We start from the raw sequence: 15,641 nt of genomic DNA, 5'->3' as shown, positions 1-15,641 counted from the left end.
GTCACAGTAGAAATGTTGCTTCAAGGACCATGTCAATAAAAAAGCTGAATACAAACTCTCCTCATGAAATCCTTAAAATGCTGGTGGCAGGAAATGTGAAGAAGCATTAGGAGTAGTAGTTTTTTTATATGTCTTCTTCTCATATTTTCACTAAACATTGAGAAATGACCACTCAGAGATATAATTTCTTTAACCTTCGACCTGAACCAGTACTTATATTCGTGTACTAGTTCCCAAGAAAGACAAAAATGATCTTATATTCTTGTTCTGCCTTTATATGATGGCGACCTGAACTATGTCCAGATGTTACATTTGTTTGAACTTTGAGATATAAACATACGAGCTTTTTCTTCCTTATTTTCCCTACCTTTGAAAGGTATCAAGGATGCTTCATGAAAGATGTAACACTTCACATGAAAGAGATATTGACGTATTTCCTTAATTTTCACTAAAATGTTAGCTAGTAGACTTGGTATTTATTATGGACTTTTTCCAAAATATTGACCAGCAGAGCTGATGCGATTTTCTACAGACTTTCTCCAAAGAGTTAGTCAGCAGTGTATGTAAAGATGTCTTCATTTTTAATCATATTTTCCAGTATGTATCACTGTTGCTCTCTGGTTCATACTGTGGTATTCCTAGGCAAATAGGATTTGAAATGCATATGACTGTACATGTCTAGAACAGAAGGACATCTTTAAAGGGAGCAAGCATGCTCTTTACAGATAGATAGTAAAGATAATTGGATTTTCCTTTTTGGTTTCAGTAACATTTTATTCTTAATTTCAGTGATTGTGCATTAACAGGCTCATTTAATCTTACAAGGAACAAGTATTAGAAAGGCATGTTTCAATAACATCCTGATGAAGTCCATCCAAAGAAATACTGTTTAGTTCAGGTTAAAAATCCGGATGTGGAAAACTGCACCTGTTCACTGATATCTTGAAGTCATTGTTTGTTAGTGAATGATTGGACAAGGCACTATTAAACTTGGCTACATGACATATGACAGGTTTTGGCATGACTTTCCTTTCTTTTTAATGGACAAGCCTGTCTGTGCTCATGACTGTCAACTGTTTATCAAAACACAGAGCTTAAATCCAAAATTTGACATAAGCACTACAGCTCTAGCATTTTCCCCTTTCAGTTCCATCTGAAAACATAGACAAAGATTACCTAAACATTTTTCTTTAATACACAAAATACTCACTACAGGCTAAATTTATATATCAGAATCATTCAAACATATGGATTTAATACCCTACTACAGAAATAGGTACAGTCTAATTTTGTCTCTCTCCAAAGCTGAAAATAAAATAGACAAGAAAATTAGCATCTGAATCCCATATATCAGGCCCTAGGTATAGTTAAATATATATATATACATGAACAGAATTTAATTTCTTAAACTGTTGTATTCCAAAATACATATTTATAGATCATTACTTAATTACTGAGGCACACTTGGTCTATACATATTTTCTAGCTCACTATTTTTCTATGTCATAAATATTTCACTACATTGTTTGGGGTTTATTTTACTAGGCACTTGCAAAATCAAAATCCCCTCAGGTAAGAACATAGGATGAGAATGTCAGCTCATGAAAATTTAAATGCTTCACTTACTCCTTTACTACACTCATTTCTTCAATGTCAGTTTCTTTAAATACTTATCTGAATTTTCCCCAAATTATTATTTTATTTATTTTTATAATAAAAGCCTTAAAATGTATTTTAGTCTTGAAAGGAGAATTAAATTAACCATAAATTACTGAAATAAATTTTTTTTTTCTGAAATTTCTAGTGAAATAACATGTATATTGACAGTGGATGTTAGTGAGCTGCTGCTTCATCTCACTGTGGCTAGCTGTCATCAAATATTAGATCCATCAGTGGCTATAAATGTGTTATTTTTAGGCCTCTAGTGGTTATTTCTTGTATGGTCTTTACCAAAAATACTTGCCTGAATTATTGTTGATACGACAGAATATAAGCAGAAAGGCTATAAGACCTGTTTCTTAATGAAACTAAGTTTTTTTGTGGGGCTTAGATTACTTTCAGCAAAGCAATTGAGTAAAGACAGTTTGAGATTTGGCCTTCTATAGTAAGCACTCAATAGGCTACAAAATAATGCTTTTACATTAATCAATTTTGCCTTAACAAATATATACTTTCAGTAAAAATAGGTTTATAAGCCATGCTGCTTTATTCCATATCCAACAACCTTGGGATAACAGTCCCAGGCAGTATGAGATTGTGCTGTAGGCCTTGATATTGCAAAAAACCTCAGCTTCTACAAGCAAACATAGATTTCTTGGCAATTAGACTAGCTGGACTAAATTCCTCTCTGACATGATTTATAAATTCATCCAATTTAATTTGCTGATAGGAAGCTGAGCACTGTACCCGGGTCATTTGGTCTGATTTATATCAGAAAAGTGTGCAAAAGAAAATGGAGCTTCTCTATCTTGCTCTTGTCCTCTCCTAGATTCCTGTTACTATATAACAGGCATCCTTTTCCTTTAATTACCTTCTTCACGGCTTGAGAGCTTTGATGACTTGATTAAGCCTTGCAGTGCAGTTCCAGTCCCTACCCATCTGATTAATTAGCCCAAACCTTATTAACTTACTAATTCCAATCAATAATGCACTGATGCTGAACTGTGCAAGGGCAAACTAAGGATAGCAATTTTATTTGAAGACACAGAGCCACATATGGTGTGTTCTTTTACTTCTTCATAGCTGCAAAATTAAAACTACACATCAAGAACATATTTGCTCAGGGATGAATTTGTCACCACCTGTCTTACCTGAACTACATCTGCAATAAAACTTATAGTGACAGAGGTGGCACTCCTGTGCTGGACAGTCTTTTTCCAAATATTTAGCTGTTGCTAGTGCAAAATGGCATCCAGCATTTTGGGGTTGAATTCTCCTGCACAAAATTCTAATGGCACTTGGAAGGCATGGCAGACCCCTACCCTCTCCTGTACACCCTCCCTAAACCTGTCCAGAAGCAGGGAGAGACACCTGGTGCATTTTACTTCATTTTAAGAATGCCAGTGGATATATTTCAATGCTGAAGGATTATTTCAGCAACTACCAGCATAGCCAAAACAGCACCCAGATGAGTCAATGCAAGTTTAACTGTGGGTAGCTAAAACAGAGATGATAGGTGATGGCATTCTGTGGCTCTCAGCTACTCTGCCCCGAACACTGTGATGGGACAGGTGCTGGAGACCTGATATATTAGTAGAGAATTCAGCATGGCTGGGACAGCAGTGAACTGTCAGGCAACTCCAATTCTCAAGCTGCCGCTTTCCCACTCAGTGATTGACCATTGCCACCATTTCACATATTTTCATTACAACTAGATGCTAGACCCAACTTTCACAGTCAGTAGCGGTTGTGTCTTTTTTTTTATTTTTATTTTCCTGCAGCAGGGATAGCACATTAAAGTAGCTCTACCTGTTGTTATGAAAAATACTGCTCTTGTATAAGCTCATTTGAGTTGGACTAGCTTTCTTCAACTACTAGAAGGGGAAAAATCATAGAATCATAGAATAGCCTGAGTTGGAAGGGACCCACAAGGATCACCAAATCCAGCTCCTAGCTCTTTACACTGGACAAACCCAAAAATCACACATTGGTTTTAAAAGTGAAGCAGTACAAGAAAAAGTACAAAAAAGTATGACAAAAAGACTTCTCAATCATTCTTTCACCTGTAGTAGATAGTCCTGGCAATAGCAAAGATAGTAAAAGGTACAGCTCACAGTACACTTCTTAGCAATGCACACTGGTTTGCATCAATGGAATTTAGGATAAGAGTCAGTACCTAAGGTTGATGCTTGATGCTAACTATTCACCATGTATTCTCCAAATAGAAACATCTTCCAGACCAAACATATATGAATAACAAGCCTTTAAAGCACTGTGCTAAGACTGTCTGTACTAGGAGACCTGCACAGGTAGGATGTGTGGGAGGACACAAGGGCTCCTCATTAAATGCCATTGTTATTCTTATTTTCACTGGGTTTTCATTTTCTGATCACATAAGCAGCTTTTTTGTTGTCATTAACAACGGCCTTTGTAAACAATCTATAGTGCCGAGTACCTCCATTATGCTTTCCACAGGCCACTGACAACAAACCACAATTCTCTAAACAATACATTTTCTGGGAGATAGTGGGTATCAAGGACTCTTAATAGTGCTATGGCGAGAGGATCAATTGTTCAGCTCTATAGTGCAGGAGTGTCTCCTGAGCCCCTCAGTGCCTGCCTTTGTGTACAATATCACTGATGGGGAGTGACATTTCTTTCTCAGGGAACCTTCCATTAGACAGGCTGCTTTCAGGCAAATCCAGTGGTGGAGTGTTGGAAAAACAAAGCATGGGTAGAAATGGGCTTTTATCACATTTGGCCATGTGATTGATAAGAAATCAAGACACTTTTCCTGCTGCTCAATAAGAAACTCTACGAATGCATTTTAATTCCTGAAGTGTTACTATTTCTCTGAAGTTTTAAATATAAATACCTGGTACCTCACAATTAGGGCACATTTCCTAAAACAAAATTTAAGAAAAATTCAAAGAATTCCTTTGTGTCTGCATTTGCTAGAAGGTTTATATTAGCAACTAGTATTTGGGTACAATGGCTTCAAGCTACCTCCTACAGTTTCCTAAAGGTATGAAATCACATTTTTCATATGTTTGCACCAAGTTAGGCCAGGATAGTAATTATGCAAGGGTTATATTGAAACAAAGCTGTACATGAAGTTTCTACCCCATGAAAATCATATTTACGCTGCAAGCAGATCTGGTTTTGAACAACTCCTTCTATCATACTCATGTAAAATCCTTCTGCACATGTGCTTGTGAGTTCTGAGTCCAGCATCATGCTAGGAGTGCCAAGTAAATCATGAAGATTTCATCTTTACTGATTATGGCCTTTCCTGAAGAAGTAGAATGTGGTGGTTTTTTCTTGAATTAACAGCCCTCCAAAGCCATACCACAAATCCTGATTCCTAGCTTCTCCTGGGATATTAGGAGAAATCAAGCTGTAGCTGAGATCAACAATTGATATGCAAGATATGGGACTGCTCATTTGTTAGAATTCAGTCACACTGCCCCGAAGGAACTTATGAGGAGCCTAACATCCTAGCCTTGGTGGCTAAACACCAGGGGTCAGGAAGAGTCATCTGCATGAGAGAGACCATACAGCCTTGCTGTGCCTCAGCTTCCTGTCTGCAAGCCAAAATGGAGCAGTGTGCTGATAAATCCTAACAAAGGACAATGAACTCCAAGGAGGTGACCAACATAACCTGGCTTCACCAGGTGGTGGTTCTGCACAGCAAGGGAAGGTGTGAGGAAGTTATATTGTGGCAGAATTGAGATGCAAGTGGAATTCCACATTAGCCCAAATTATGAACGCTCCATCATGCTAAGGTGCTCATGAACACATGAGCCCAATCAGGAAGATTTTAAGCCAGTTTGCTACTGGCAACCAAGCTTTGCAGGGGAGTCTCATGCACTGTCACTGCCAGCACAAGATCCCAAGGGTCTGCCAGGCTGGATGCACTACCCAACCTGGCTGGTCTCCCAGGGCTGGCACAGGACAGGGGAGGCATACTTCATTGGTCAAGATAAGCACTTAAGCTGCTTCCAATAATCATTTCATTCATTAAACCACATTAAGCAGATTTGCTTGGTCTTCAAAATTAAGTCAAACGTGGAGAAAGGAAAGTGCACCTAAGTTGATTGTACAAAGTTAGGCACAAAGGTCTGCCTGCCAGGGACACACACAGAGGTGCGAGGCTGGCTGCAGTAGTGTATCCATGCTGAAACAGGTCACACAGGCTTAATGAACATCCATTGTCCCCTGTCACCAAAGGGTGTTGAGAAGTGATGTGACTACAGGGATGTGATTGCAGGGCTCTTAGGACTCATAGCTTATAGAGAAGTGCACAGGTCTCCAGACACTTCTGGCTTGTGTTTCTACCGTGCTCAGGGCCAGTCAAAAAGTTCATGCAGTCAAGTCTTAACACCTGTTGAGATTCCAATTCACCTCACCCAATTATTCCCACCACCCCATCTCCCTTCTGTTTTCTGAAACATGCTCTTCACTTGTCCTCTCCATTCCTCTCCTCTTACTGTCTTTTCTTTCCTTCCCACACTCCATTACCTTCTTGACTTTTACCTTGCTCTGATAAGATCCCTGAAAAAAAATTCCCATTTTCACAGATATTCATGTAGCAACTGACACCTTCTACCTGTTCTTGTTTTCCACTGCTTGTTCTTCTCCCATTCCCATTGCCCCTCACCCCACTCATAAACATGCAAGCCAGATAACCATCACAGGACACAGACAGCAATCCTGATGGCAGACAGCATTGAAAGAACAATCAGCTCCTGCTTCCAAGCCCTTACATACATTATCAGATGCTGTGAAGCTGCGTACAATTGGCTATAGCAAGATGAGAGGACAACACGGGTTTGGTCAGGTATATAGAGACTGACATTCCTTCCCCAAAGTCACCCAGTGAGAGGCTGTTTCACCATGTTCTCCTTTCCTTCTATGCAGACACAAATTCGTAGGGATGCTGGTTTTGTCCAGCTACTGCCACCAGAGTGGTGGCCACATCGGGCTATATTGTGTCTTGAGTGATCCATGCCCTCAGAGATCCACACCCCCAAGGACTATAGGGTGAGGCTCTTCCTAAACATTGTCTGGGCAAATGCTCCTGACATCATGAATGGTATTGTTTGATGTGGTATGCATTTCCCTGCAATGCAACCAGACCTGCCAGGTCTGGCAGAAAAGTCTTAGGTTAGGTCATGTGGAAGATGTCTATCTAGTGTACTGGGGGAAGGAACAGCTCAGGAGAAGGCTTCAAGGGCAACCTATTTTCTGCATGGTGAAAACCACAACAAGGAACTGACTCTGCTGGCCTAGCCCTTCCTCCAGGCATCCCTGGACTGCACAACAATCTAAGTAATACCCATCATAAGTAATTACTTAGAAGCTACTCAGTAAAATGGAGTATTACTATATTACATCTGTTCTCATGATACTCTTATCATAAACTATATATCCCATTCTAATCCATGTCACCTTGTTTCAATAGTAGCTGCTGAATATTCTTTCCTTGTGTTCCTTGGGACTGCAACAACAGGCTAGTTAAAAGCTGCCCAGACCTATAACACTAAAGCTCCTTCTCAAATTATACATTTTCATAACATGTAGTTAGCCTGCCAAAGCACAAAGGGAGTGAATCTGCTCATCAAATATGGGAACTCCATGTTTTGTTAAAATATTTGTCATTCTTCTGGTGTGCTGAGAAGGGGAGAAAAAAACACAAGTGGTTATATATAAAAAAAAGGGGGGAAAGTCTTTATTTATTTTTTCCTATATTCTTTCCTTTAACTATATGGAAATGTTATTCTAAAATACATATAAGGGATGAGATTAAAAAAAAATGCAGCAAGAAGGAAAGATCTGATGAGCTGGTATCACCCTAAAAACAAATGAAATATTTCAGGTTAGGATCCATCTCAGCATATATTTTAACGAATGGATTGCAGTGCAGAGAGGACAGTGAAATTCACGTGCTCCAAATATCCCTGAGCTTTCATTCTAGAACATTAATGGAAGATTCCTAGCCAGGCTGAGTTTACTAAAGCAAAAACAGCTCAAGGTCACACTTCTTAGGATATGTTCAATAGAATCACTGAAAAGGGCATATATGTTCCATGCAGATATATGTCAATCATATATGTTCTTACTTTTTGAAACCTGAAGTGTAATGGGACTATATTTATGTTAAAAGCATTTAAAAAATCAAGAAATCAATTTCTGGTAAGAAGCCTTCATATGAGGAAGAGGGAATTTTTTTTCCATCTCCTTTTCTTTTATTTCATTTTACATATATCAAACTATTTATTAAAAGCTATCAGTGTACCTACTTACCAAAAGTAAATCCTGTGTACTGCAAAACATGAAGGGAAGTGTAATAGTTCATTTAATTTGAGGTTTCACTTCAGACTTTAGGCACATAATTTGTTTTTCTGTTATTACAAGTTTAGGCTTTTAAATCAGGTAATTCAAAATGTTGTGTATTTTGCATAGTTCTGGTGAGCTGTAAACCTGAAAATATATAACATTCTCATTGTAACTTATAAATTTTTACTGTCTTTACCTCTACATGCCTTTCTAAATACACACATACGCACATTTACACACAAGAGAATTAACAAATTGGTCAGGACCAACTAATAGCAACTACTGATTATGTTGGATGCAGAGCTAAATCCTGCAATATTAGCACCTAGAGAAGCGTCTGAGCCCCTCTGCCCCAGGCGATACTCCTTTCAGTGGCTGAAGTGAAGAAAACACTTGAAGAAAGTGTTTTTGCAATGTATTTTGTTCACCTATCTGCCTTTCCATCAGGCCCTTGAGAGTGAGGGCATACAAAGAGAGTAGTTGTTGAGTATTACTAGGGAAAAAAGAGGTATAACAGACAATAGTTAAATATTAGGGGTTGGTGGTGGTGGGTTTCTTTTCGGTTTTTTGGGGTTTTGTTTTTTAAGAACTGGCTAGTAAAGGAGCAAATTCTAAGTAGCATAATTGACACAGCAGACGGTAGGGTTTTAAACAAGCAATCCATACATCTTTCCTTCTAAAAATTGCAGTCTTTCTTGGATCGTTTCCCATATATGTGCTAATTATAATCTTGAAAATTTAAGTAGGTACAATGTTCTGTCAATTTGTTCACTATTTAAAATAACAAAAGGGCTTCATCTCCAAGAAGAAAGTCTGCACAAAAGGAAATTCAGCAATGCAAGAGAAGGAAATTCCAAGTAAAAGCCTATAATAATAACTTCATTAAAGAGGGGGGGAAATGCAACTGAAAGCAACCCGCCTGCGATATTCTCAACAGCGCAATGGGGGTAGATGCCCTTCACTGACCAATTCCATTGGAGGGAGAGATATAAATTGAGCAGATTATTAGAGAGGTTCCTGAATATCGTTACAGAGGCACATATGCAGTGTTCCAACAAAGGGCATCATCAGGCATGTAAATTCAAGCTCTACCCATGGAAAGCGAAAAGGAGCTGAACAAATGGAATTAGGAAGGCATTGGTAGCAGGACAAAGACAAGGACCTGCCAGAGACTAACACACCAAAATGTTCAAGAGGGAAACTTTTATTGCATTAGATTGAGCCAGTGAAGAAATATTAAACAGTGGTTACAAATGTGTTAATCTGCTGCTTAGGACACTGAGATTTAGAGCAGCTCATTTGCACTGGTGATGTTCCTTTATTGCTATTCCCCACACTCCACCCCCCCCCCCCCCCCATACACTGCGAGGAGCAACATGTTGCAGAGAACATACAGCAAAGGCTGGAACCCTGCAGGCTGTGGAGGGTGCAGCTGACTGCAGCTCCCTTCGAGGCCATGCACTGAGACTCTTTCCCTTAGAGAATAAGTCATAAGGAGAAGGACAAGCTGGATGTGGGAAATACATGTTTGTATCTTAATTCTGTATAGTAATTTTTTTTCGAGGTCAATTAACATGGATTTGGGCTCTACTTTTGGCATCAGTAAAGTAATTTAACTGATCTGGGGTTCTTTTTTTTCCCACTTGGAAAATAAGAATTTGGATCCTTGTGTGTCTTTACACAAGCCCCTGAAGATCTGAGGACAAAAAGCATGTGAGTTAGCATCAGTTAGCAAACAGTGTGAGTTAGCATCACACTGGGACATTAAAATATATCTATACCTACTTTAGCTCTCCCAAGTTTCTGGCAGTGACCATCGGCCCTGCTCCCACTTTTAGTACCTTGAGAAAACCGTCTTTCAATAAAGAAATCATTGAGGGACAAAAGGTCACCAAAATAGCTCCAACACCACCCTCTCTTGCAGACTTCCACCTTGTCCTGGTTGCTGTAACAGCGCCTTGGAGAAGGTGGCAGTCAAAAGTCAGCAAGAAAGAGGCTTGGAAGAGACCAGACTAGACCAGAGCCTGCCTTACAGAGCTGGGAGCACGAAATGCCCCAAGAGCAGCTCAGCCGGGCCAGAAATTCCAGGATTGAGGTCATTGTACTGCAAAGGAGCCATTGTAGTGAAATCAATAGGGACGTTTTAAAATACACTTACATGACAATTCCAGTGTCAGAACAGAGCAAGTCAAAGAAGGTTGTTCCTCACAACAGGTTAAACTCCTGAGGGTGGAGATAATCTCCCAGCAGGAAGGGAAGAAAGTGCTGTGCCCGCCTGGGCCAAGACGCTTTCACACTCCCTATTGCCAGCTTTAGGCTACAGAGCCGGCCATTATCAGAGTCATTGTCATTATTATCCTAAAATCTGCTGCCTGACATTCAGGCATCTATCAGGAAAAGACCAAGACCCTATTAGCGCAGGGGATGAGCCCCCAGGAGGAGGGAAGGCAACTTGTTGGCAGAGAAATCAACACTCCTGCTGGCTGCATTCCTATCAGCCCTGTTAATTCTAAAGTGACATTCATTGGTAAATCTAATTTTACCATCCTTTCCCATCAATCAGTCGAACAAGTCTCCTACCAGGGTTGGTTTTTTTTTATTGTCTCACACAATAATTTTGCCTCACAGACACATGATCTGCTGGCCTCGGAGGAAGCTGAGCATCAAGCCTCTGTTCGTATGTGAAAACGATGTGCTCAAAAAGCACCACTGCCAGTGTGTCCCGACTGTATGTGTGATATCTGCCTTCCTGCTCTCAAGCTGCAGTTCAGGAAGTCACCATTTTCCTATTAAACATATTAATCGATTGTGAAAGAATGTCACTCCCTTTCCAAGTGATGCTTCCAAAGGACATGATGCTTAAATATTAGAAAAATCCCTTACCTGGAAGGGAAGCTTCCATTGCAAATGCACATTAGAGGTTTGAAAACAATGGTCAGCAAAGCTCGTGTATTTTACTGATCCAAAAAAACTGTTAGAAAAATCATGAACTTTCATTCGTCACCTCACCAAGTCAGGTCCCGCTGAGGTTCTAATTCCTAAAGTTGATTCAGAAATATTTTCCCTGTTTTAGATGGCTGGTCGCAAAAGATACTATCTGACAGGTTCTCATTTATAATTCTAAGTTAATTCAATATTTTACCAGCAACTGCATAAAATACAAAATGAAGTAACAATTAGACCATACTCACACTTCCCTCCCCCCATTCTTTTTTGGAAATTAAATATTTGATTGTTATAGAATCTTTAAAGATCCGAGTATATAAAAAAACCCAATTGACTTCTTGATATATTGCCAACTAAGTGAATGGAAACAGGTGAGAGCTTGCAATAGTCCTGTAACTGTTTAGGGGGGAAAAAAAAAGGAATCTTTAAAGCTGTTGGAGATTTATGTAAAATAATCCAAACTCATGAAACTGAGTGTGAAGAGCAGTCTTTAAGGTGATGAATAGTACTAAAAGACCTCTTTACCACTCTGAAGGTAGTTAACTGAGCTGACTGCCTCGAGCATTGACACCTTTAAATGACATGTTTATCAAGGCAAAGATGGGTTAAATTTGTAAAATATTTATCCTTCTTCTCCTGCCATACATTAATGCACTAAACCGTGTAATTGTTTAATTTTCTTTTTTTCCATACCCTGAAAGTGATTACGAAAAGAGAGCAGTGAAGAGCCTGACGTTCAAAGAAACTAAGGTTTAACTCTGTCTACTGGCAGGTGGGGAGGTGGGCAGGAGGCTGTTCATTGCCTCCCTCCCATTGGAATAGTTACAATAGCGCCCTAAAAGCTCTTTCTTACAGCCCCCCGGGGACTGCTACGTATACAGAAACATACAACGCGCCTGAATCCCGCTGAGGCGCTGGCTGAGGAACGAATCCGCCCAAAAGCGAGAAGAGATGGGCAAGATGTTGGGCTATAGAAGGGTTGAGGAGAGGCAGAGCTGTTGGCTCGGTCTGATCCATGGCCATGCTGAGACCACCACGGTGCTCGGGCTCTCATGGCCACCGCGTAACTCAACATGCTGCAGCTGAGGCACCTACGGCAGGTTAAACTTCTGAGGAGTTTCTAACGACTGTAAAAACTCCCCTTTGGCCTTGGGTGTTATAACTATTTATGAGGTTGACCTTTAATTACTCTCTCATGTATAAATCTTTGATAATATGTCTTTGAAACCTTGACAAATACGGACCTACACAGCACGGGTCAATACCAATACAATAACGTCGTAGAGCAGCTTCTACAAAAGCAGATGCTGAAGTGTATTACCAGAAAAGTTGCTTCAAAGGACTTCCCCCTTCAGCTGGGCACCATCAGCTCTTTCTTATTACAGAACGGTCCAGGGAATGTAAAAAACAAACATGCAAGGGATGCCAAATATCAACGTGACATAAAGTCTGGAAAGGGTATGAACCATTATCCCACCGGGGCCCAAGGGAACCACGGCTGTCAGCAGCAGGAGGACAAGAGTGACTGCCATCTGCCATTGCTGTGGAGTCTTCTGTGCATCCTCAGTTCAGGACTTGGAAATAAATTGATGGTACCTAGTGTGAATCTCACAGCCTTTCTTGAAAAGTAGCTCTAGCAAATTCATTATATTTTGCAACATGAATGCCATCCAAAGTAGTCATGAAACTGAGAGTGGATAGTTATTAGTTTTGTATTCGATTTACTTGAATATTCAGTATTGCTTGACTTTTCAAAAGGACATTTTTAATAGATGTTATACACATACATGAGCATATGTACATGTACCCAAATGAATATACACAGGTGTGTATATGTACACACAAATAAAATGAAAAGTCTGTAATATTCTGTTAAGAAGGGTGAATACACTTGGTAAATACCTACACAGTGTAGAGGAGGGCGTTGTCAGTACAACCATACAGTTATATAAAACAGAACCTCATAATCCAGAATACTTCATTTTGATTTTAACCCATCTAGTATAACTATTGTTACCATGCAAGTTTAATACTTTGTATCATAAGTATTATGGAAATAAGTGGGGGGGTTCCTATGACAATGATTAAAATCACAGTTCTGTGATTTTAATCACTGTGCAGAACTATGCATATTGTATAAACACAATATGCATAATCTTTGACCATCATTACACATTATACAGAACTGCCATTTGTTCTAAACTAATGAAATTCTACTTCCGGGAGGATGAATCCCAAATACTTAGATTTGAATAAAAAGTAAAGATGAAATTAAAAGATTTTATAATAGTTTTTATTTCCTTATCACTGCTAGAAAAAGAATTGATATGTCTACCAGACACAGTTAAAGAAAAGTGTCACAGACCAAAAGGTTGCACAGATTTTGTAGGAGGCTTTAAACGCTATTAGCCACCTTAGTTTTCCTTCTTTTCTGAATTTCCTCAGAATTGAATGATTTTCTCTTATTCAGAAGAACAACCGTCCTCCTTTAGCCCTCCCATAGAACCTTTTTTGTCATAACAACATCCCGACCAGAACAGCTCCGAGGAGACAAAATCAATCAAAGCCACAAAAGGAGAATGTTTTTGTCTTGCTAGGCCCTACTGCTCATGTCTTACAGTTACAAAACCATCAGCAACTAAACCGGGTTAGATAGACCATCTGAATAGATCTGGCCAGTTACTCTAACCAAAATCAACAGACCTTTTTAATTTGACTAATTTACAGTTTAAAAACCCCAACATATAGAAACAAACTATGTTAACACCATAGTAACGGTGTCACATGAGCATAGAAACAGAAAAGTAGCTCAAAAGCCCTCAATCCAGACACCTTCCCTATGAGGAGTTAATGTCAGAGTGTTTTTCTCCTTGCCTGCAAATCTGGCACCTGAACTCTTTCTTGGATGGAAAGAAACTCAAAAAACCCCAAACTACCTGATAGGCAAACTTCCAAAATATAAGGCTGAGGGCACCCTTGTGAAGAGGTCTGGGGGGACAAGTAAAGAACCAACCCAGATGCTTGAGCAAATAACCAAATGTCTCTTTTCCAGGAACTTTCCCTCTGGATGACACATTTTTTCATGCTGAATTTTGGTTTTTTGTGTATTAGATTAACGATGAGTGGGATCCCTCTAGCTCTGAAACTAAGGGAAAAAAGTCTTAAAAGAAGAGGCATGGCTTAAATTGAAGCCTACTGTGATGAAGTAGAGTGATAAATCTGGTACTATCCATACAAGGTTTCATACCATCCTTGACCAGAGATTCAACAAAGTCGAGAGAGAGAGAAACTCACTTTGACTAGTAAACTCCTGGATCAGCCTCCTTACACTGTGTGCAGCACAGACACCCAGCAGGGGAGTGTCTCGGCCCTGCTGGCTTCAGAGCCATAGTGTGAAGCCTTCTTTCACTGCCAGAGTGAGGAAGGAAGCTTTCAAGAAGGCAGCTCCAGACACACCAGAAAAGCAAGATCCTGCCCTCCAGGGCAGGACTGTCTCTCGTCCAGCACTGCACGTGGCTGATGGAGGGGAAAGGCCCCAGTTCATCCAGTGTCCTTCAGTGCTGCCATCTCCAGCATTTGCTGCTCCTGTCTTGCCCATCCCCAGTAACAGTCAGAGCAGGATACTGCCAGCCCATGTTCTCTCTCTGCTTACTGATGGGTACATCGGTGGGAAACAGCCATACCTCAGGCTCTGGGGGGAGGTTCAAGAAAAAAAGCAGATTCCCCTCTGGTTATTTCATTGAGATTTTCACATTTCTGGAAGAAAAAAAAATAATTGAAAAACAGATCCACTTTTCATTAAAAGAATCGTTTGAGTCTGTTGGTGAAACTGATACTACAGAAATAGACATTCCTGTGTGCTGCCTTGCTGCTCTATAATGGCTCTTGCATTAGGGACTGGGGGCAGGGGGGCTGCTGTTGTCCATTTACTTTAGTAAAGATTGCTATTGAATGAAACCTTTAATGGGGTGTTTATGCTCTCACTCAGCTAAGAGCTTCGAGCTTGGGGCAGAGTAGTCTTTCCCTCCACCTTGACAGCTATTATGGAATCAATACAGGTAATCCCTCAGCTGGCCGTCAGCACCCGCCGCTGTGGGGCTGCCGCTGCGGTGGGGTCACTTGTGGGAAAGCGAGACTTCTCCGGGGAGGACTTGTCACAGTGCTCCTCCCCCCCCTCCCCACCGCTGCACCGGGCCAGCATCCTCCAAACCACGTGAAGCTCTGCAGCTCCGGAGGGAATGCCACTGACTCCACTTAGATTAAGCTAGAGGATGGACTCTACCCTTTCTCTCTAGGGAGCAGGAGCCTCACTGCTTGATTTCACTTTAGGGATTATCTGTGACTTGCCCTTTTTGGCCAGTATAATCCAAGAAGTCATCCCTTTCTCCTTCCTTCATCCCCAGTGGATGTTCTCTGCTCCCGCATTTCTGTTAGGGACCAGAGTATCTCCTACCAGCTCTGCTTAAGTCCTTGCAGTCAAAGGAGAGACTGCATTTTCTTGCTGCTGCTCTGCAGACTGATAATACTGCAGTTTGCAGGACTGTGTGGCATTCTCACACTAAGGCATGCAACAGTGTTCTCTACACTACTGAACTGCTGGGCTAGCCAGAGGTTAGCCTTGTGACAAGAGATTAGTCCTGTGAATTTAAGTCTGGTTTGCCACTGCTGCAGTGGAGATGAGCTGGGGTCGCAGGACA

The sequence above is a fragment of the Pseudopipra pipra genome, chromosome 1 (assembly GCF_036250125.1).
Source record: "Pseudopipra pipra isolate bDixPip1 chromosome 1, bDixPip1.hap1, whole genome shotgun sequence".
Classification (NCBI taxonomy): Eukaryota; Metazoa; Chordata; class Aves; order Passeriformes; family Pipridae; genus Pseudopipra; species Pseudopipra pipra.
Note: the sequence above shows the minus strand (reverse complement) of the source record.